General features: G+C 39.7%; 1 long non-coding RNA gene across 4 annotated transcripts in view; it reads right to left on the bottom strand.

Annotated features, from left to right (window-relative positions):
- LOC122703468 overlaps nucleotides 1-22,488 on the bottom strand; it is a 186,826-nt gene that overhangs the window by 158,643 nt on the left and 5,695 nt on the right. For 3 of the 4 annotated variants that reach the window (XR_006343498.1, XR_006343495.1, XR_006343496.1), the window contains exon 3: nucleotides 9,296-9,377. The exons of the other annotated variant lie outside the window; for it this stretch is intronic. This is a non-coding gene — a long non-coding RNA (uncharacterized LOC122703468). The remainder of the gene's footprint in view (nucleotides 1-9,295; nucleotides 9,378-22,488) is intronic. 4 annotated transcript variants of the gene reach the window in all.

Genomic DNA, 22,488 nt, shown 5'->3' on the forward strand with positions numbered 1-22,488 from the left:
AATACTTTGGCCACCTGATGTGAAGAACTGACTCATTTGAAAAGACTCTGTTGCTGGGAAAGATTGAAGGTGGGCTGAGAAGGGGACGACAGGGGATGAGATGGCTGGATGGCTTCACTGACTCAATGGACATGAGTTTGAGTAAGCTCCAGGAGTTGGTGATAGACAGGGAGACCTGGCATGCTGCAGTCCATGGGGTCACAAGGATTCTGACATGATTGAGTGCCTGAACTTAACTGAACTGAATATTTTTGTAAAAGTGAAAATCAGCCCTGCTGGCTGTCAAGCTATGACAGACAATTTGTAACAAACATGGTCAAGCGGATAGAGCAGAAAAGCTCTCTGTGTAATTTTTGCTTTCTTACCAATGACATCCCCAGTCTAGCTTCAATCCTCCTGCCTTCTGAAAAAGGAGTCGTGATTTACTCAGTTGATGAACTTTAGCTACTTGACATTATTCCATTCAGAGCTGGTACTGCTTCCTCAACCTCTCCATAAAACCATTCAGCATAAGCACAAATCATATAATAGTCTCTCTCATCTCCTTTTTACCTACACACCCAAGATTCTCCTTGTGTGTTATTTCCTGCTCAGCAAACTAAATACATCTAAATATGTTCCTGATGTTCTTTGACTAGGGGATTGACACTTTGATCACATTCTTGCTTTCTAGAAATAAGACCTGAATTTTCCTGCCAAAACATGGGAATTAGCTACTTTTTAAAGAAGATGTAGATCTTTTAGTGGAAAAAGCAAAACAGATGAATCTCTGGCACTAGAGGCACACGTGAGATTTGGTGATAAACAAAATTGCTGCAGTTGAAATTATTATTGCCATGGGACACTTTTTTTATCTAGAATATCTATTTCATTATACAGTTAAGAGGTCACATCAAGTTTTCCAATCTGGCATGTTTCCTTGCTGTACCTAACATTTTTAGGCTACAATTTTATTCATTGATAAGATTTTCTTCAACATGGACTTTTGAAGATTTGATTGTTGTCATCTACTGTCCTCCACCTTCAGTTCTCATCAACTGAGAAAAACAGGAGGACAAAATACCGTCTTTCTTAACAAAAAAAGAAAAAAAGCTACCTTACAGAACATATTCTGTGGACAAGAGAGTTTTCATCTCCCCTACCATCCCTTGAACTGAATCCAATCATACATGTTAAATAAATGGAAGACTGACTGCTAGACAGGAAGTTCCTATCATGTAGGAAGAGAAAGGGGAGGAGAAGGAGAGAAGGAGCCAAATGAGGAGTGAGATGGAAGAAAGGGGAGAAAAAGCAGAGAAAAAGAGGAACAAGAAAAAGAGAGAGCTATTTCCTTGTATGTCAACAGAGTATGAGATGGTTGGATGGCATCACTGACACGATAGACATGAGTTTGAGCAGGCTCTGGGAGTTGGTGATGGACAGGGAAGCCTGGTGTGCTGCAGTCCATGGGGTCGCAAAGAGTCAGACACAACTGAGCGACTGAACTGACTGATGATATCTAAATAATTGTGTTGTCATTTGGGTTAAATTAGATGCCATTTATAAATGCCAGGTATACACAAATGCTCAAAAATGGCAGCTGAAATGGATATTTATCATAGAACAGGTTTGACTGTACATTCAAACAAAGTAACTTAACTGAACTCTTTGGGGGTCAATTTCTAGAACCAGAGATTCTGAGCACAAGAGCATATAGCATGAAGTTCTCATATGTAGTTTCAAACATCCCTTTGGAAAAATCATCAATATATTAAGGCTTTTCCAATCAGATAGAAGAAAAAAACTCATAATTTTTATTATGACTTCTTTTCAGAATTTAATCTAATTTTGTCAGTTACTAATAGACATAATTTAGAAAGTTAAGTAGTTCTACAAATTTGTTTTGTTTTATAAAAACAACCTTTTGACCTGCCTCACCAACCTCCCCTTGTAGCCCCCCACCTACCATTCCCTGCTCCTTATAGGCAATTACCCTCAGTGCAAAATTTTCAGGTTAGTATTTTGGTATTTTCTTCCATTTTACTAAGTAATGATTATGTTAGGAATTTTTGAGGTTTCCTTTTTCATCATTGTTTATTAATTTCCTATATTCATTTTTTTATATTACTGCCTCTTTTCCTAACTAAAGGCCTGCCCATTTCCCCACCTGCCTGATACATATCTCATAATTATATAAATATTCAGTGTAAACATAAATATGACAGTAAACAAGCTTTGTTCCGGGTGAATTTGAGGTTCTTGCTTCATCATGAAAGAATCAGAGAATGAAGTGGTAAGTAAGAAGTGAATTTATTTAGAGAGAAACACACTCCACAGACAGAGTGTGGGCCATCTCAGAAAGTGAGAGAGCCTTGAAATATGGTATGGTTAGTTTTTATGGGCTGGGTAATTTTATAGGCTAATGAGTGGGAGGATTCTTCCAATTACTTTGGGGGAGGGATGGAAATCTCCAGGAATTGGGCCAAACCCACCTTTTGGCCTTTTACGGTTAGCCTCATAACTGTCATGGCACTGGTGTTTGTGTCATTTGGTATGCTAATATGTTACAATGAGCATACAATGAGGCTCAAGAATCATATAATGATTCTACTGGAAGTTGAATCTTTCCCCATCTTGGACCTAGTTGGTTCTAACCATGTCCTATTGCCATATCATTAATTTAAAAGTTTTGGCCTGCCTTCTTCCCTCCTGTTTCACTAGGAGACTAATATAGACCCAACACCTGAATGTTTTACTTGTTTGGAGAAGCAAACCCTCTTCACTCTGTAATGGCTTTTTTTTTTTTTTTTTCAAATCCCCTTCACCTTCTTTAATAGATCATACTCAACCAAGCAAGAAAATGAAAACTAACCACCACCAGAGCAATTTCTTACTGGTATGCAGAGGTGACTTCAACAGTGGCCATTAGAGGAGGCCATTCTTTCTTAACAGGGAGATGCCAACATGGTCAGTCTGGATTATGTCCCTAGAGTAGCATCTTCACGCCATGAGATTATGGATTCCATAAGAACGTGGCCCTTTATGGTAGTACAGGTAGCAATGACATCTCTGAAGATGAGGAGTCTGGGAGAGCAGGAAGTACCCAAGAGAATTATTACAAAAGTGGGGACAGAAACAAAGGCATGTCCTGGGAAGGGCAAATGGTTGCTGGTTTTGATGCAACATGAGCCAAAGCATTAGCCAGGGGCTATGTGTAACCTCATCAAAGGCTCCTGGGTGGACAATAGACTTCATGTCAGTTTTAGTAGAGATATGAAAGACAAAGTACCATACAAGATTGCTGTTTTCCAAAGGGAAAATCCATATTGATTCCACAACTGTGCATAATCAGCAATGTTAAAACAAAGACTTATAAAAAGAAAACCTACCTCCCAAGTTTGGGGGTGTAGGAGAATTTGGTCCCCTGAGCAGAGCTAAGAAGGCAAAGAGAAACTTCTTCCTGCCTTATTTGGGGACCATCTTTCCCTGGTAGTCTTGGACAAGACCCATCTACACAAAAGATGAGGTCTTTTGTGTAGATGGGGTGTCTTTGAGCCCTGATAAGATTTAATCATATATGGCTTCCCTGGTGTCTTAGACAGTAAAGAATCTGCCTGCATGTTCTTTTGGATCCAGGATCCAAAATCCTGGATAATTGGATTCCATCCCTGGGTCATGAATATCCTGTGGAGAAGAAACTAGCCAACCACTCCAGTATTCTTGCCTGGGATATCCCATGGACAGAGGAGCCCGGCAAGCTACAGTCTGTGGGGTCACGAAGAGGCAGACACAACTGAGCGACTAACACTTTCAGTTAACTTGAAGATAATCATAAGGCTCTGGATCTTGTGAACCATAAAAATAAATAAACTAGGTTTAATGTGAGACAATGAGTGAGAGGACTATGACCAGGAGAGAGAAACTAAACATTCCAAAATGAATTACATTTTGATCAAAGTGAAAGTTGCTTAAAAATGTTATGAGTCATCTGTTTAAGTTGGATGTGATAGAAACATTGTCACTGAAGCACATTACTGCATCCACTCCCCACCAGACCCTGTACATAAAAAGTTGTATGGAGTGTATGTACACCATAAGGTTACCCAGGCGAGGATAGCTTTCAAACAGGAGGAGGAGAAATGTTTTTTTCCTGCTGAGTTACCATCTCCTAAATTACAACTCAGCTCAACCTTGACCTAACTACAGTTGTTTCTCAGAGGTTTGTATAGCCTTGTATGCTGGAGAAGCAAGCAATACGAAGGTATCTTATTCTAGGAGTATGTGTCGGAGAAAGCAATGGCACCCCAGTCCAGTACTCTTGCCTGGAAAATCCCGTGGATGGAGGACCCTGGTGGGCTGCAGTCCCTGGGGTCGCGAAGAGTCGGACACAACTGAGCGACTTCACTTTCACTTTTCACTTTCATGCATTGGAGAAGGAAATGGCAACCCACTCCATTGCTCTTGCCTGGAGAATCCCAGGGACGGCGGAGCCTGGTGGGCTGCAGTCTATGGGGTCACATAGAGTTGGACACGACTAAAGTGACTTAGCAGCAGCAGCAGCAGCAGGAGTATGTGTTCAGTTGCTGTCATAGCCGACTTTTTGGAACCCCCAGACTGTAGCCCTCCAGGCTCCTCTGTCCATGGGATTTCCCAGGCAAGAATACTGGAGTGGGTTGCCACTTCCTCCTCTAGGGGATCTTCCTGACCCAGGAATCAAACCCAAGTCTCCTGTATCTCCTGCACTGACAGGTGGGTTCTTTACCATTGAGCCATCTGGGAAGCCCAGGCTTCTAGGCAGGGAGAGGTTACACTAGGTCGCAAATTTATTGGACAAAAACAGTTTCCAGGAAACCTAATATAATCTAGATCACTTTTGAGATTGGAGAAGGAAATGGCAACCCACTCCAGTATTCTTGCCTGGAGAATCCCATGGACTGAGAAGCCTGGTGGACTACAGTCCATGGGGTTGCAAGAGTCAGACATGACTGAGCAACTAAACCACCACCATTTTCAAGATTATGGATTTTAGCCTTGGGGAATTCTGGTAAAATGGGAGTCATATGGGAAGAAAGCAAATAGAAATTGCCTGTCAAGATGCATTATTATAAAAAAGTAAGTAGGACCAAGATGCATCACCAGAGCATCTGGGCTGTGGGTTGGGTTATGGCAGGAAAAGAAGGCAAGCCTGCATAAACTCCATTTGGAGATTCTATAGGAATATGTGTCTTCAATAGATTTTAGGTTTTTAGCTGGAAGAACAGGGTAGGAAAAATGATTGACTCTAGCTGCAAGCAATTTGAGGCAATGTGGGAGGGGCTTGGTAGGATTTTTGTTGATTTTCACTGCTGGGTAGAATGAATGAATCTGGTTTCATTTCTTGTTTTGACCCAAAAGGGTGAGTGGGAAGATGCAGATGCAAATATTTCTTAATGAGCAGAGGTTATTAGAAAGAAGGTCTGGATAGGGGAATTAAGTAAGCATGTACAAAGAATCCTTCACAAAGGAGGGGCTTCCCATTTTATAGATCTAATGAGTAACATGGGAGAAAATGGTCTTAAGAGAAAAATATACTGGTCAGAAAAAGACTGGAGAGAAATGTCCATAGTACGAGATGATGTGATGAGAAATTTACTACTGCATTAAATATTTCAGAAGCTAATGCATTATAAGGGAAATCTTGAGCTCTTAGGTCTAAAGAGATCTAAGACTCATCCCTAAGTCAACGGGGCACTAAATTTCAGTGTCTCTGAAATAAAAGATAATGTTACTCTTTCCTGAGCTGGTTTGTTGTGAAGGAGGAAACCCAAGGAGTGAAGGTTTGTGGGACAAAGATCACGTGATTCATCTTTTAACCACTGTTCAGATAACCTTCCCCTTGTTTGCCAAATATTTGGGAGCCCCTCTACCTCTACCCCTTCACTGTTTCCATCCTTCCTTTAGTTTTCCTACTCCTCTCCTAGAGTTCGAAAACTTTTGGTTGGTAACATTATCAACAGTAGTTTCTGTTCTCATAATTTGGAAAACCAAGCAATATTCAGCTATGTAGCAAGTTCACTTAGTGATTTTTGACTGTCAAAGGATACCAATGGATTTATGTTGGGAGTTAAGCTAATCACAGCTTAGCTCTGGGAGCAGCATTGAGCACAGCATGAAAGTCTGTGTTTGTTCCATGTTTCATAGTCAGCTACCCTTCACCTTCCCTTTGCTTGTGGTGGGGCAGTAAGTTGGTGAAAGTGGGGGCAAGACAAAGACACTGGCCTCCAGGCTCAGTTAATGCATCATTGCACACACAAGTTGGTCATATCAGAGCACATTTAAGTCTCTAATTCTTCTTGAAACTTCTGATACTTTTTTCTGGTTGTAGATGAATACTAAATTTCTAAGTAAATTTCTTGCAGTCCAGGTGGCATAGAACATGTTGTGACTCTAGACAGCAGTGTCATTTAGATGTCAATATATCTAAAGTAAAAGGAAGTAGCTTGGCATAAGTTTTAAGTGCTGCCTGAGACATGGAGTTTTCAAACAAATGGTTGTCTGGCCCTAAAAACATCATGACGAAGTTCTGCAGAGAACTTGAAGCAGAAAATAATAACTAGTGCTTGAAGCAGAAGATAACAACTCATCACCCCCAGAGATCATTTGGCCAAGTTGGGAGCTATAAGAAGGCCATTTTAACCATATCCACATATCCTTGGAATCTTAATATTACTCTTACTTTTGGGTGGAGCCTGGAATTTATATACTACTTTTAGTGTTAGTGAAAGCATTAGTTGCTCAGCCCTGTCCTACTCTTTGTGACCCCATGAATTGCAGCCCACCAGGCTCCTTTGTCCTTGGAATTCTGCAGGCAAGAATATTGGAGTGGGTTGCCATTCCCTTCTCCAGGGGATCTTCCTGACCCAGGGATTGAACCCAGGTCTCCTGCAGTACAGGTAGATTCTTCACTGTTTGAGCTACCAGGGGAGTCCACTTTGGTTGTTTGCTTATTTTTTCATTATCAATCCAAGTAAGAGTTCCACTAAGTTTCAAGGACTAGAGATATCACCTGCTACATCATTCAGAAGATCCTCATGGAGGTATCACCTACCATTTATTAAGGAACTGATGTGATGTGGCCATGGTGAATACCTAAAATATTGTGGTTCCTTTTGGAGAAGCAGGCACTTCCATCAGTCCTTTCCCCACATACACCAATATAGAAAAAGAATTCAAATGTCCACAGAAATGGAGAACAAGCTCCTTGAGCACAGGGTTCCCCAACAATCTTAGTACTTGGTCCACTTCAGAGGTTATACGTCTCTGAGCACGCAATAAGTCTAGTTTTAAAACACTCTTGGCTGGCTATAGAGTATGTGATGTAGTGCATTCACTACCCTGAACATGAGAACTGGCCAAGGCTTATCTCCTGAATCCATAATGATCCTCCCAAAATTAAGAATCTATAATGATCCCATATCTGACCTGGGGTGGGGCCATCTAATATGATTTATGTAGAATTCCAATTAGATCTGTTAGGGAGGGAATGATGTCTGCCAAGTACCCAAGACAAGACAATGGTCGGCATCTTCCTGTCTTTAGACTAGTGAATGAAGCTGTCATTTGAAGGAGTTCATAAAAAGGAAAGTACATTCAAACTGGGCAGCTATGAGGGTCCCAACACTCACAGACATAACCTTCTTCACATTTGTGAGCTCTATTCCCAAGACTGGCTCTACAGTGAAATAATGCAATCAACTGAGAACTTTTTAAAACATTTGAAGACACCTATTACAAAATAAGGTGTAACACGAGGACTTCCCTGGTGGTCCAGAATCCTCCTGCCAATGCAGGGGACGCAGGTTCTATCCTTGATTCAGGAAGATCCCACATGCTGAGGAGCGACTAAGCCAGTATGATACAACAACTGAAGCCCACACGCTCTAGAGCCTGTGCTCTACAAGAGCAGCCCCTGCTCGCTGCAACTAGAGAAAGCCCGCAAGCAGCAATGAAGACCCAGCTCAGCCAAAAATAAACAGATAATATATTTCTTTAAAAAAGCATACCCGTGATAATGGGTCCTAATGGAGAAAAATAAAGATCACACCCAACATCAACTAAATGAGGATTCCTAAAGGTAAGGTAATTATAATATGCAATCAAGGTTCACAATTCATCTCTCTGGGCTACTTGTCAACCCTGGCATTACGTGAGAACTATCCGGGCATCGATAGTAATGTAGATATGGACCCTATATAACCAAGGATTTAAGGTTGAGACACAGTCATTTTTTAAAAATTCCTCAGATGATTATTATAAGCAGCCAGGATTGACAGTCATTGACTAGGGAAAATTCCAAGAAGGGTAAGTGGTCAGGGTTGGTGATGGGTGTTCTCAAGGAAGCCTTCAGGACACTGCACAAGTCTATAGACAGTCTTGGACTCTAAAACCTCAGCTCAGAAAGAACACAAGAAAATCAAGTTCCCTTCACTCTGCACAAACCAACCCATACCTGGGCTTTACCTGCCAGAATTTAATCCTCCTTAGGTAGAGTGGTTAGGAGGCTGAGGCAAACTCAGCCATTCTGCCTTGGCCTAGATGTAATTAGAAGTTCAGTCTTGGCCTGAATGTCTATTTCAATTAAAATAATAAGGGGCTTATATACTGATATTACATTTAATTTTGTTGTCATCGTTCAGCCGCAAAGTCATATCCAACTCTTTGTGACTCCATGGGCTGCAGCACGCCAGGCTTCCCTGTCCTTCACTATCTCCTGGAGTTTTCTCAGACTCTGTCCATTGAGTTGGTGATGTGATCTAACCATCTCATCCTCTGCATTGAACTACCGTTTGTTTTTTTTTTTTTTTAATTTTTTATTTATTTATTTATTGCTGTGCTGGGTCTTTGACGTTGGGTACAGGTTTTCTCTAGTTGTGGTGTGAGGGCTTCTCATTGTAGTGGCTTCTCTTATTGCAGAGCATGGGTTCTGGGTGTTCCGGCTTCCGTAGGTGTAGCACTCAGTCTCAGGAGCTGCAGCCCTTGGGCTCTAGAACACACTCTCAGTTGTGTCGCACGGGCTTATTTCCCTGTGGTATGTGGGATCTTCCTGGGCCAGGGATCAAACTTGTGTCCCCTACATTAGCAGGTGAATTCTTAACCACTGAGTCATCAGAGAATTCTTTAACTACCTTTCTTATTAAAAGTGTGAGTCTAGCCTCTAGACTCTAACACAGAGTTTGGCCACGATTTTTTGCATGATAGAATCACAGACAAAAAAATTGACAGAAACACAAGGCTTCTCATCAAAAGCCCCCAGTAGAGGTTTCTGAATGTCTCTTACCTTGTTATTTGGTTCCAGGTATTCAGTGATGAATGATCTGTCCTGCTGCTGGCTGGTGCACCCATACCAGCCTCAACCACAGCTGTGAAAGAAAAGGGAGCTAGGCATTGCATTTGGCTTGGCTTTGCCAGAGACACATTATTGTGTTAAGTACAAGCATCTGCAATGAGAGATCCCTCCTGACAAGAAAAAACACTGAATTCAGAGAATTTCACTTGACAAATGAAACATAGACTTACAGGTAACCAAGGTGGAAAGTACCATTCCTTTGAGTTCACGGGTCCTACAGGCACCCATGAATATATCTGGAGGGGATTACAAAGGGAAGAGCACCAAGACCATTGTCAAATGTACATGAGACATCCTTAAGAGAGGGATTTCTTTTAGGAATATGAGATCCTTTATTATGTAGGTGAGGAGAGAGTGAAATTTGACCATTTGTATAATTTAATTTTATCCTCAAAAGTGAATGAAGTCTGGGGAAGCTTGGGTTTCACATATTGAGGTAGTAATAGAATGGAACGCCTAATGAGGCCTCCAGAATCCAAGCGTGATAGTCTAATTCCTGAACCATGAGCCAACATCACCTGTAGATGTTGTAGCTTAGCCTTCATCCTCAGGAATTAATGATTCACCCTCTGGGTTCTAAAGAACCACTAATGTGTTCTAACTAAATAAGATGGCCCAGGTTATAGCAGCTGGAAGCCCAGAGAAATAGAAATTTTCTGTAATACACCAGAAAATCCCCCCAGAATAAATTTCTTATTCATCAGAGATTCATCCTGAGGAGAAATAAAAACACATAAATATAAGGATATGGAAGCACATATATCTTCTTCTTGTTGTTGTTCAGCTGTTAAGTTGTGTCTGACTCTGCAGTCCCATGGACTGCAGCATGCCAGGCTTCCCTGTCCTTCACTATCTCATGGAATTTGTTCAAACTCATGTCCATTGAGTCAGTGATGCTATCTAACCATCTCATTCTCTGCCGGCCCCTACTACTTTTGCCTTCAATTTTTCCTGTCATCTGGGTCTTTTCCAATGAGTCAGCTCTTTGCATCAGGTGGCCAAAGTATTGGAGCTTCAGCTTCAGCAAGAATCCTTCCAATGAATATTCAGGGTTGATTTCCTATCAAGTAGGAACAGTAAGTGTGTGTGTATCTACAGGTGCACACATAAGCATTAGGGATCATTTGTTAATGCTACCACAGTAAAGATTTTTTAAGTTAATATTTTACTTTAATAATCTCATTTGACATTCCAATTAAATTTTTAGAAAAAAATAAATTTTAAAAGGGTATGATTTTTTATTAACTTGGATTTCCACTCTTATTTTATTATGATGTACTTGTCTTAGTTTTTCTGTGGGGAGTATGATAAGATGATATAATGAGTCAGATGACAATGTCAATGACTATAATGATATCTGACCACCCCAGGATGTTCTACAATACATGAAATGCATGCTGTATACCTTGCTTAAGCATAATCCTAGTAACTCAGTACATAACTGAATGCTCCACTTGTTTGGAAATCTGATTCTGTGTAGTTTTCAAATCTATCACATGTGCTATTCTTCTGTTTCACTAAAAGGGTTTTTAAAACCCAATCAAAAATTTTCCATTTGGTTTGAGTGCTGTCATTTGATTTTGAACTTGAGAGTTGTGAATATTTTATTTAATATTGGCTTCTTGAATGACTTTCTTGCCACTCTCAAATTCTGTCAACAGGAACTAAAATGAACTTCATCTGATTTCTTGAAAATTACACTGACTGTCCAGTTGAATTTTAAAGTTTAGTAGGTAAAAAAGAAGAGAAGGAAGATATACATGATTGAAATATTGTGAATTGCAGACTGGTATTTTGCAGAAATAAATTGTCAAGTATTGTATGCTTTAAATCAATTCATTGCGTACTATTTTCTGTAAAACGACATTTTGTTTTTTCACTGTTATATTATTTTTTAATATTTGCTTAACTTTTAGACAGTTAATTTTTAAAGCAATATTTTTATTTTTAAACATTTGTAAATAACTGAAATTTTCTTAGTTTCTCCTGCTAATTTTTCACTTAAAGTAAAAACAAATACAAGTCTTTGTATTAAACATATTGTATATATAACATTTTATTTTAAAAGTTACTGCATGATTAATATTTTCTTTCTTATTCCTGAAGCAGGAGAATAAAGTTTTGTGTTTCAGTGACAAGATGATTCACCAATTTGTACAGTTTACATTTTCTATCACTTGTATATATGTTTTTTGTTCAATGTAAATATTTTATTGAGGTATAGTTGATGTACAATATTATACAAGTTTTTACATCTTCATATAAGGGGTACAGAAGAGTGATTCACAATTTTTTAAGGTTATACTCCACTTCTAGATATTATAAAATAGTCGCTATATCCTCCTGGTTGTACAATATACCTTTTTAGCTTATTTTATACCAAATAGTTTGTACCTTTTAATCCCCTATCCCTATATTGCCCATCCCCACTTCCATCTCCCCACTGGTAACCCTTAGTTTATTCTCTATATCAGTGAGTCTGCTTCTTTTTTGTTACATTCACTAGCTTGTTGTAATGTTTAGATTCCACATATAAGTGATATCATACAGTATTTATCTTTCTCTGTCTGACATTTCACTTAGCGTAATACCCTCCAAGTCCATCCATGTTGTTACAAATGGCAAATTTTATGACTGAGTAGTTCCATTGTAAATATATATCACACCTTATTCATCTGTTGATGGACTCAGTTCCATGTCTTGACAATTGTAAATAATGCTGCTATGAACATTGGGGTGCAGGTATATGTTTGAATTAGTCTTTTGGTTTTGTTCAGCTATATACCCAGGAGTAGAATTGCTGGGTCATATGGAAGTTCTACTTTTAGTTTTTTGAGAAACCTCAATATTGTTTTCCACAGTGGTTGCACCAGTTTTCATTCCCACCAAGAGTGTATGAGGGTTACCTTTTCTCTGCATCTTCAATCAACATTTGTTATTTGTATTCTTTTTGATGACTACCAGAAATTCATGCAATTGATTGCATATTATTTTCTACAGAAATACATTTTAAAGCATAGGTCTATCAGCAAGAGAAATATAAATGAACATGAGAAGTTATTTCACAATATTTAAAACATATAAAACAAATAAATTACAAAAATTTATAAGCAGTTCAAATTATAGAGATTTGCCTTATATCTTTATATTTGAACTCAAAATAATCATGTAATCTCCACAAAGACTTGACCTTGATGGTTCTCATCACCTGTGTGTACTCAGTATTTAACACAGAATCTGACATATAGTAGATGCCTAATAAATGTTTGTCAACGTCAAAGATTAACCATTTTTGAAAAATGAATTTATTTTTAAAGCTGTAAATTTTATTTTTTCTAGTTTTGAAAAGTAAAGACCAAAATAACTTTTACATACATTCATGAATTTAAACTGAGCTAAAATGAAGTTAAAGACCAAAATTTGAACTACCAGGATGTTACCAGTCACTGCAGAAGGACATCAACACAGGTACTTTCTGTATTATCTGAAAGTTGAGGTTGTGTTATCTGTATATTCCAAAATTATAACCTAATATTTTCCATGACTTTTAAAGAATTTAATTTTGTATTTGACTCTTCTTTCCAGTAACTAACTTTTCTTGATGTCTTTTCTCTACTACAAATTGTATCTAGTCAGCAATAGCTTTACTTTGCTCCCAAAGGACCAGAATAGCTTTACATCGTAAAACAAATTTAAAATGATATCATCAATACTGATCAGACCTTTGTGTTATTTTATTAGAATCAGTGATGAAAATGTACTTCTATTAAATCTTTTCTAGTAAATCATATTGATTTATTATTTTTCCACCCATGGAAAGTGACATTGTTAATGAAGACTTTTTTTTTAGTTTGGCAGGCAACATGAAACCATTTGCCATCTTTGATTAGAAAATTAGTACAGGAAAAATCCTGTGTGTGATAGATGTGGGAAGTTTTGCCAGACAGCCTTTGCCACCACTTATTTCACCTGACTTATAGAACTTTTTATACATTCAAAAATTAACATCAAGAAAGAGGTTTGAAATCTAGGGACTGTGATAACCTTTCTGGCCAGAATATTTCTTGAAAGTCTGTTCTACATCCCCTAGAATACACAAAAGGCATTTCAAACACCACATCTAAAACCAAGTTTTGATTTACCACCAAATCTGCTATTTCTATCTTTCTGTTAGTAAACAACATATGCATTTGACAAATTGCTCAGGTCCCAAAACAGAGGGTAACCTCTTTAACCACTGCATCCAACCCAACCACAAATTTTATTTGCTCTACGTTCTAAACAGAACCAGAATTGGCCGTTTCTTATCTCCTCTACAGCCAACCCACTCCAGTACTCTTGCCTAGAGAATCCCGTGGACAGAGGAGCCTGGTGGGCTGCTGTCCATGGCACAGGGTCGGACACGACTGAAGTGACTTAGCATGCATGCGTGCGTTGGAGAAGGAAATGGCATCCCACTCCAGTACTCTTGCCTGGAGAATCCCAGGGACAGAGGAGCCTGGTGGGCTGCTGTCCATGGGGTCGCACAGAGAAGCGACTTAGCAGCAGCAGCTATAGCCAAAGTCTAATCCTCTCTCATTTCTTACCTGCCATCACTCACCTGCCCTATTGCAATAGCCTCTTGACTCCAATCCACACTGATTCTTTTACTCAATTGAAAACTTTTTCTTCTTCTAGCTTTGGTCTGGCTCAGGCTCAGTTAAAAAAGAATCCCTGGTGTTTGCGCCTTCCTTCATTTCCACCTTGTTTCCACCTATTTCTCCTCCCACACTCTGTGTTCTCTCTGTCACCCCCAAAATCACTAGTAATGATAGTGTTACTGAGTCCAAGCTCATACTGCTCACTACGCAGGCCCGAAAATCACAAGGCTGCTTGTTGGAGCAAGGAATAGCAACTCTATTTGGAAAGCCAGCAGGCTGAGAGAATGGTGGCCGAGTGGCCCAAGGGAACATCTTATCTAAATTAGAATTCAGACTTCCTTTATACTAAAAGGGGAGGGGGTGTGGCTGGTTGTGGCAAACTTCTTGGTGCAGGAATCCCTTGCTCTTGCAGCTGTCCACATAAGTCTGGTCACAATGCTTCTATAAACCTCAAACAACATAAATATTATTTTCCATTTTGCAACTTTTAAATCTCTCTATGAAGGGAAAAGCGTTATACCTTTAAAGATCAGAGCCTTGAGAATGAGCTGTCATGTATATTTCAGGCTATAGGCAACATTATTTTACAAAAGGTGCAGAGACAGCATGACTGAGCACGGGCAACAGAACACATGGGTTGGAGCTAAAGGAATCGATCCCACTATGGGTGGTCCAGTAGCTAAAACTCTGCACTTCCAATGCAGGGGACATGGGTTCTATCCCTAGTCAGATAATTAGATCCCACATACTGCAACTAAGAGGCCATGTGCAACAGTTAAAAGATCTCACATGAAACAACAAAGATGGAAGATCCCTTGTGCCATAACTAAGACCCGTTGGAGCCAAATAAATACATTTTTTAAAAGGAATAGATCACATATGGAGTCAGGTTTCTTCTTCTGTGTTACAATAGGAAAAACATGCAGAGGCTCTCACATTACTCTTCAAAGATCAAAAAGATTTGATCCTTACTGTAAAGCAATTATCCTTCAATTAAAAATAAATAAATAAAAAGGCTTGATCCAAATGCTGTTCACTTTCCAGATATAAACACAGAAGCGGCTGGATTATTTTGCCTTCTAACCTCCCAGTGTGTCTCTTATAGAAATAACGTCCAAAGAGACAGACAAGCTGAAGAAAGAAAATGATCAATGTCAGACTGAAAAGAGAAATAAATATAAAATATGGTATTGAGTAGTGGTCATTTCTCAAAATAAGATAAAATATAATGAGATAAAGAGTGACTCAAGTTATTCAGGGAAGAGGAGGTGATTGGATCAAATAAAGAAGGTACAGGTTAGAAAGAAAGCCCAGGACCGTGTGATTTGAGTCAGGACAACAGGTGCCATCAGAAGTCTGATACAGGTGGATAAGGGTAAAAAATGAAGGTAAAACAGGTTGCTATTCTTGCAAGGGAAGGAAATTTGAGGAGATTGCCAAGGAGATTTGCTTCCATACTGTGCTTGGACAGCAAAGATTAGAAGCCAGATTGCTGGAGTTAAGAAAAAGTATTAATTAAGTCTAGTTACAGACTAGATGTATATAGGATTTCAGTATGATTTGATAGAAAAAGGAATGAGCACAAATAGAAGGCAGATTTTAAAAATGTAGCAGAATCAAGCACTTTCCTGTTTTTAATGGTCTCGTAAATTTCTGAATAGGTAAGAAGCTAACCATATAAATATGGGGACCTGGGGATGGTGTGGAATGAGTGAGGATTCAGGATAGTGAGGGTTTTATGAGGTACAGAGGGAAGGGATTCAGAGTCCCAGTGAAAAGAAGAACTTAAATAAAGAGAGAAACTCCTTTCTCTGACAACAGAGGGAAGTGGAGAAAATAGACTTGGGGAGAGTGTCCTGGGAGAGAATGACAGCTGGCTTGGGTCTTGTGCAAAAGGAGAGATTTTTAAAAGGATTAGCCCCATCCCGCCAGGCCTGAGTTTCCTCCTCTCTACAATGAAGCCTAAACAGCACCCACTTCATACTGTAGTTGTGATGATTAAATCCGTTCATGCATAAAGAGGATAAGAACTGTAACTGATACAAAGTAACCTCTCAATGCATGTTAGCTATTATTATTCAGTTCTGTAGCTTTCCACATCTGCAAAATAATTCTTCCTGTCCTAACAATTAATGGCTAGATAGAAGAGTCTTACCATTGACAAATTATCCCACCTGTTTTTCTGCACAATTCAATTTAGATGCCAAGCAACATCATTTTTATATTGTACAGATGAGGAAACTAAGCTTTCAAACCAGCTTGTCACGTTTCACTCAGCTGATACACAGCACAGTCACAGCCCAAACCCCAAGTGTTCTGAACCTCAAGTTCTCTTGTCTGGGCACTAAACTCCCTTTCTGAATATAGGAGAACTTCTGAATAGATCTTCACACTTGCCACAAAACTTTTGTCAGGCAGAAGGGTGATTTCCTCAATGCCAGCCCTTCTTGAGGGAAAGAATTCAGTCAAGAGGTATAGAGCAGTTTTAAGTAGCAAGAGTTTTATTAACGAGAGCAGAAGTATGTTCCTAATAAAGGATGAGAGTGGGCTGCCTGGAAACTAGAAGTGACCCTGCAATGCAATAAGGCTGTGGTTTTAACAGTGGTGGTCCCACCCTCTGCCATTCATTACTTGACAGACAAATTGATTGACAGCTTTGGGTTATATCACTTTTCTCCTAATGCTCAGGCACTTACCCATAAGCACCCAAGCAAAATCCATAGGTTAAGGGGTGGGGAGAGGAGGGACTCACAATGCTAATTTATTACAAATACAGCATAATGAACCTTGGGTTACCTTGAGTCACCTTTTATGTCTTAGTGCACCTGCACCAACCTGGGCTGGTGGTTTTATATTGCTTGGTCCTGATAAGGTTGGAAACTTAGTGGTGGTTCTTGACCACAAAAGGGAGGCTCTCGGGATGTGTTCTGATCATCCAGTGTGGGAGGGAAAGACTAACCATCCAGGATGGAGCGGGACCCATTCATGTCTGACTAGCTACCTAGCACTTTGACTAATTGTGGTCACCATCAGATCAAAGATTTTTAAACAACTCAACTTCAATAAATCGGTCCTTCATGTCCCTTGCCTGTTTCTAAAAGATGAATGTAAAAAGAGAGCCCTTCATATGATCAAAATGTGGTAGTCCAGACTCTGAAGTATCATGCCCACCTTCACGGCAAGAATAGGGAGGAAATGACAGAAGCACCATCTGCTGTTTTAAACAATAAAACAAAAGCTTCCCTGAAGTTCTCACAGCATCTTTATTTACAACAGAACGAGGTCACACATCCTAATCTACAAGACCTAGGGCTGGGCACATGGCCATCCCAAGCATTCAGATCATCCCACACTGGCAGTAAGAAGAGGGAATGAATATTGGGCAAACAATTAACAGTGCCAACAGCAAGGTTACAGGATTCCCCAAACTGGCAGAAGCAGGAGAGCCAGGTTCAACAGAAGCAGCCTGTAAGAGAACAAGAAAAGAGAACAAGAAAGGAGGGCAATAATACACTGAGAACAAGGTCTTATCAAGAAATGAGGTTATTCTAAGAACTTAGAGAGTTGGCAGGGTTGTCCCATCAATATTTAATTTTTTGCTAACACAAGTTTGAAGCTACACTTAATTTTATTTGTGAAATAGAATAGCATGAGCTTTTCATAAGGATACCAGATAAGTGAGAGAACTGAACATCACCAAAGAACATGATGCTTGGGCTGCATACCCAACTGTCTTTATAATGGACATCAGTGTAATCCTGGGAAATGACCTTATGACTGGTATCCTTATAAAAAGAGGACATTTGGACTCAGAGACACACATGGGGAGATCACCATGTGAAGACAAAGGCAGAGATTTCGGTGGTGCATTTAAAAGCCAAAGATTGCCAGCAACCCCCCAGAAGTGGGACTTCCCTGGTTGTCCAACAGCTAAGACTCCAAGCTCCCAAGGCAGGAAACCTGGGTTCAATCCCCGGTCAGGGAACTAGATCCCACATCCTGCAACTAAGAGTTCACATGCTGCAACAAAGATCAAAGATCCCGTGTGCCACAGCTGACATCCAGCACAGTCAAATACATAAATAAAAATACTTCAAGTAATCCTTAAAAACAAACTAACCAAAACAAAAGCTGAGGAGAGAGTCTCCCTGGAATAGAGTCTTCCTCTCAACCCTCAGTGGCTTCCTTGGTGGCTCAGTGGTAAAGAATCCACATGTCAATGCAGGAGACGTGGGATCAATCCCTGGGTCAGGAAGATCTCTTGAAGAAGGAAATGGCAATCCACTCCAGTATTTTAGCCTGAGAAATCCCATGGACAGAGAAGCCCAGCAGACTACAGCCATTGGGTCACAAAGAGTCAGACACAGCTGAGCACACACATTCAACTCTCAGTGGCAACCAACCTTGCTGACCCCTCATGCTTGGCCTTCTCACCTCCAGAACTAAATTTTAAGCCAGATAATCTGTGATGCTTTGATACGGCAGCCCCAAGAAATAAATCCACCTATATTTGAAGCTTTGGAACCAGCAAAAAAGCAGTAATTTCACTCAGTTCAACCTACATACTGGAGACAGAAATGGCAACCCACTCCAGTACTCTTGCCTAGAGAATCCTGTGGATGGCTGCTGTCCATAGGGTCGCACAGAGTCGGAGGCGACTGAAGCAACTTAGCAGCAGCAGCAGCAACCTACATACAAGAGAAGAGACTGTTGGATTCTCCCTCTCCTCAGCCCCAGCAGAGCCAGGTTTTAGTCTCTGGAGAAAGACAGGAGGGACTTCCAAATTCTTGTATGTTTGAGTTACAAACATACAATCTGAACTCAAGCAGATTAAAGATAAACAACTGCTCTTTTAGCTGGTGGGGATTCATTTCATGACTCCCGTGAATCTCAGCAGCGGCTATGTGGCAGGGAGAGGCTGGAGGAGGTGTAGGCTTCTGAGAGGAAGACCAATTTGGGTCAAGATTGACAAGCCTGGGATGTTTGGTGAGTATAAATAACTGTGGGGGAGAGGGGATGATGCCTGAGGATGCTACAGAGTCTCCAAATTGTAATTCTGAACAGCACTCCTCATGGGTTCACATGCCTGGACTGCACTGGCAAAGTTTAAATGGTAAACTTAAGAATCAGAGTCTATGAAAAGATAAGCCACAAACTGTGAGAAAATATTTTCAAATCACATATTGAATAAACGACTCATACCCAAAAATACATAAAGAACTTTCAACGTACTACAATAAGAAAACAAACAATTCAGCTTTTTAAAACATTGGCAAAAAATTTGAACAGGCATCTCACCAAAGATATATGAATTTCAAATAAACGAAAAGATGTTCTGCATCATTAGTCATTAGGGAAATGCAAAGCAGAACCATAATAATATATCACTTCACAACTACTAGAGTGACTAAATTGGTTTTTTGTCTTTTCTTTGTAATTGAAGTGTAGTTGATTTACAATGCTGTGTTAGTTTCAGGTGTAAAGGAAAGTGATTCAGTTATACATATACATGTATATATAAATCCATTCTTCTTCATATTCTTTTCCACTATCAGTTATTACAAAATACTGAGTGTAGTTCCCTGTGCAATACAGTAGGCCCTTGTTATTTATCTATTTTATATACAGTAGTGTGTATATGTTAATCTCAAACTCCTAATTTATCTTTCCCCCCTTTCCCTTTGGTAACCATAAATTTATTTTGCTTGTGGATCTATTTCTGTTTTGTAAATAATTTCATTTGTATCTTTTTTTTAGATTCTACATATAAGCAATATCATATGATATTTGTCTTTGTCTGACTTAGTATGATAATCTCTAGGTTCATCCATGTTACAACAAATGACATTATTTCATTCTTTTTATGGTTGAGTGATATTCAATTGTGTATATGTACCACATCTTCTTTCTCCATTCATCTATCAATGAATGTTTAGGTGGTTTCCATGTCTTGGCTATTGTACATAGTGCTGCTATGAACACTGGGGTACATGTATCTTTTCAAATTATAGTTTTCTCCAGATATATGCCCAGGAGTGGCATGGCTAAAAGTTAAAAGACCAATCATACCAAGTGTTGGGTAAGATATAAAGCAATTAGAACTCTCATACACTGCTGGTAGGAATGTTCAAATGGTGCAACTCCTTTGCAAAATAAATTCAGCAACTTCTCAAAAAGCTAAATATGCACTGGCCTAACAATGCAGCATTCCACTCCTAGGTATATCCTTGAGATGAAAGAAAGCATATGTCCACACAAAGAATTGTTCATGAATGTTCACTGAAACTCTATTCATAATAGCGAAAACCTGAAAGCACCCCAAATGTCCATCAGCAGCTGAACACATAAACAATTTGTTATATGGCTAATCAATGGATACAACTTATAAATAAACCACTAATACATAATTAATACATTAAACAATAAACCATTAATACATGCAACTAGATAGATAAATCTTAAAATGATTATGCTAAGTGAAAGAAGTCCAGCAAAAAAGGGAACATATTGTATTAATCAACTTGAATAAGACTCTTTAAAATGCAAACTCATCTGTAGTAACAGAAAGCAGATCCATAGTTTTCTAGGGATGAGAAGGGACTGGGGAGGGATAAGAGGAAGTAATTATAAAGGGACACAAAGAAACTTTTTCCAGTGATAAATATGTTCATTATCTAAACAGTGGTGATGGCTTCAAGGGTATTTATTATACCAAAACTCATCAAATGTTACCTTTTAACTATGTACAGCTTATTGTATAATATGGCTTCCCAGGTTGTGCCAGTGGTAAAAAATCCACCTGCCAATGCAGGAGACTCAAGAGACATGAGCTCAAACCCTGGATCAGGAAGATCCCCTGGAGGAAAAAATGGCAACCCACTCCAGTATTCTTGCCTGGAAAATGCAATGAATAGAGGAGACTGGTGGGCTACAGTCCATGGGCCACAGAGTCAGACACAACAGAGGTATGCCTAATGTCTACTTCATGTTATTCCACAATAAAGCTGTTGTTTGTTTGTTTGTTTTAAAAAAAAGCTAAGAAAAAAATTATATTAAATTGAGATTTTTATGTTTTCCCTTTGCTTCTTTAAAAAAATATTTTGGAGTGCTTTAAAGCAAAAGACACATAGAAAAATGATTAGATCACAGCTAAGCCATTATAGGAAGGACTCACATTACTGGTAATGCTGTTAACCACCCGAGGTTACATTTATTGCAAATAAGCATTATTGTATTTGGTTTTGAGAAGGACAGGAGGACAGGCAATGTAATGGGGTGCACAGTACTCATTAGCTCACAAATGGAAGCATACCAATTATTCAAGAGAGATTCATTCTTGTATTCTGAAAGAAATTTATCCCATGGAGCTTTAGGATGGTCATTGAACAACTTAATGAGCAATTCCTCTAACAGCAATTCCATACTAACGGCCAAAACCATCTTATGTTGCTATTTCCTCAGTTCAGACAAAGAACATATCATTAGGACTAAACCAATATGAAGCTAAACCAATATGGTCAGAAAGCATTCTTATTTTCTAGGGCTTCACTGGCAGCTCAGATGGTAAAGCATCAGCCTGCAATTCAGGAGACCTGGGTTCAAGCCCTGGGTCAGGAAGAGTCCCTGGAGGAGGGCAAGGCAACCTGCTCCAGTATTCTTGCCTGGAGAAGTCCATGGACAGAAGAGCCTGGCAGGTTGCAGTACATGGGGTCGCAAAGAGTCAAACATGACTGAGCAAGTAAATTTTTCTATGTATGAGAGCACAGTTATAGCCTCACATAGTTAGTTACACAGATAAACTATGCCCCGAGTCTCCAGCCCTCACCTGCTGCTAGATATAGAGTCCAAGAAAACTTTATCTTGTTACCTGCCAATGTACATGATCTCAGCACTTTGACAAATCTGCTGTCCTCCCAGCCTGTCTACCAGAGGCAGGCCCTCATCCTGCAAAACCCACGGTGTAGACTTCAGCCAGAACCACTGTTGTGGCACAAGGCTCTGCAGGATGCTCATTAGGGCGCTTACACTGCTGTCCTCCAGGCTACAAGAGGCCTCAGTATGTAACGAAGAGGGACCTACCTCCCACTATGTCATATGTCACACTGTATTGCCAGTTCTGCTGGGACCCAATGCTTCACAGAGCTTTCACTGGAAAAACACTTTATTTCTGCTCACAGTCCTCTCTCTCCCAAGGTTTGAAACTTGCAACCATGCCACTAGGGAAGGGACAGAGTGAAGTGAGTACCTGGGTGTACCTGACTCCTTCCACTCTCAGAATGGGATCTTTCCTAAGAAGCTACTCGCCGCACCTCCAAGTGGACCTAGGTTAGGTTTATCTGACTCAGTCTCTGTGAATGGCTGTGCTGTGTGCTCAGTCATGTCCAACTCTTTATGACCCCATGGACTGTAGCCCACCAGCCTCCTCTGTCCATGGAATTCTCCAGGCAAGAACACTGGAGCAGGTTGTCATTCCCTTCTCCAGGG

This window comes from Cervus elaphus, chromosome 11 (genome assembly GCF_910594005.1).
Source record: "Cervus elaphus chromosome 11, mCerEla1.1, whole genome shotgun sequence".
NCBI lineage: Eukaryota > Metazoa > Chordata > Mammalia > Artiodactyla > Cervidae > Cervus > Cervus elaphus.